Source organism: Rhagoletis zephyria, unplaced genomic scaffold (assembly GCF_001687245.7).
Source record: "Rhagoletis zephyria isolate East Lansing unplaced genomic scaffold, Rhagoletis_zephyria_1.1 Rzeph_scaffold_48713, whole genome shotgun sequence".
NCBI classification, from domain to species: Eukaryota; Metazoa; Arthropoda; class Insecta; order Diptera; family Tephritidae; genus Rhagoletis; species Rhagoletis zephyria.
Genome location: NW_016205768.1, coordinates 1 through 2,040, shown reverse-complemented (window position 1 = coordinate 2,040; position 2,040 = coordinate 1). Strand labels below are relative to the sequence as shown.

At 29.7% G+C, this 2,040-nt stretch overlaps 1 long non-coding RNA gene across 1 annotated transcript; it reads left to right on the top strand.

Moving 5' to 3' along the window:
- The first annotated feature begins 959 nt into the window (after positions 1-959).
- LOC108355688 (uncharacterized) lies at positions 960-1,854 on the top strand. Its single transcript, XR_001846565.1, has 2 exons — positions 960-1,219; positions 1,426-1,854. It is a non-coding gene; the product is annotated as an uncharacterized LOC108355688 (long non-coding RNA).
- The last annotated feature ends 186 nt before the right edge of the window (positions 1,855-2,040 follow it).

Below are 2,040 nucleotides of genomic sequence, written 5' to 3'. Positions count from 1 at the left end.
GTAATTAGTAATTAGTGAAAAACTTACAATTTTTCTTTTTGTTTTTTAATAAATTCGGATTTTGATTTATTAACGTTTTTTAATAGTGTTACAGATCGTATGTAGTATAAAAAGCAAAGAACACAAATAAGCTGTGAATGTTGCTGATTTTGNGACGATTAAAGATTTTGTAAAATCTGAAATTAATATTTTTATGAACTGAGAAGTATACAAAAAATGCTCTTGACAAAAAAAAGTAATTAGTAATTAGTAATTAGTGAAAAACTTACAATTTTTCTTTTTGTTTTTTAATAAATTCGGATTTTGATTTATTAACGTTTTTTAATAGTGTTACAGATCGTATGTAGTATAAAAAGCAAAGAACACAAATAAGCTGTGAATGTTGCTGATTTTGAAGTAAAAAAATAACATGTTCGTACCACTTTTTTTCGAAATTCAGTCCCATTGTAGAATATAATTTTCTCGGAACCATTAAGCAATTTTTCGTGACTTTTTGAAAGCTTCGTATATTATTTTTCGAGCTTTTTGTTATTTTTTTGTTTTAATTTCGGGAACTTTCGGGATTCTTCGTTTAAGTTTTCGGTACTGGGATTTGTGGAACATTTTTGAGGTTTTTCTGGACGTTTCGGTAATTTTTTTTATGAACTTTTGTGAATTGTTCGGCATTCCTTTCGTGTAAGCTTTGAGGAAAACTTCGAAACTTTTCGGTATTCGGGTTTTAATTGTCGGGACATTTCGAGGTTTTTGGAACTTGTTTGAAGTCCTTCGTGTTTGTTTTTCGTGACTTTTTGAAAACTTTGTGTTTTTTTTTTTGAGATTTATGTCTTTTTGTAATTTTTCTGAACAGGAATTTTTTTAGAACCTTTCGGGACTATTCGTTTAAATTTTGGGAGTCGCAATTTTGAAGAAATTNCGAGTTTTTTGGAACTTTTTTGAAGTCCTTCGTGTTTGTTTTTCGTGACTTTTTGAAAACTTTGTGTTTTTTTTTTGAGATTTATTTTTTTTGTAATTTTTCTGAACCGGAAGCTTTTTAGAACCTTTCGGGACTATTCGTTTAAATTTTCGGAACCGGAATTTTAAAGAAATTTTTTGATTCTCCCGCATTTTTCCGGGTCTTTCGTTATTTTTTATTAACTTTTCTGGATTTCTGGGAAGTTTCCGAATTTTTTTCGAGGTTTTTTGGATTCGCTTTTTTGGAGCTTTTCGGTTCTTCTGGCAGGTTGTGAAATTTTTTGTGTTAATTTTTTCGGATTTTTTATTTTTGTAAACTTCGGTTTAGTAGGACTTCGCCGAATTTCTCTGGAACTTTCAGGTCCAAAAGTTTAGTTTAGTTTGGTTTACATACATTCAAAACAGGAAAGGCAAATTAAGAGTTGTGCTCAGTNTTGGATTCGCTTTTTTGGAGCTTTTCGGTTCTTCTGGCAGGTTGTGAAATCTTTTGTGTTAATTTTTTCGGATTTTTTATTTTTGTAAATTTCGGTTTAGTAGGACTTCGCCGAATTTCTCTGGAACTTTAAGGTGCAAAAGTTTAGTTTAGTTTGGTTTACATACATTCAAAACAGGAAAGGCAAATTACCAGTTGTGCTCAGTAAAAAAGTATCCATAATCGGCTTTCTAACAAAAAAATACTGAATGTCTAAACGTTACTAAAACGTTTTTTATGTTTTTATTATAAAAGGTACTTGCAAAATTACAAAATATTTTATTCAGAATTTTAATTTAACCTAACTTTTAAAAGAAAATGCTCTAAAATTACATGCAAATATGACCGAATAAAGCTTCACTTCACAAAAACGAATAGTTTCTCGACTTTTTTGTTAAGAAGTTTAATTTTATTAGTAAAAAAAATATGGTAAAAATTGGTCAACATATGGAACCCATTCTGGTGTAGCTCAGTAAGACATACGACGCACAGACGTGATAAATACAGTAGTTGGCAAAATGAACAGAGGCGTAGAAACTAAAATAAGGCTATTATCCGCTATAATTCATAACTGAATTATCCTTTTGCATATATAAAAGCAGTGGATATAGGAGATG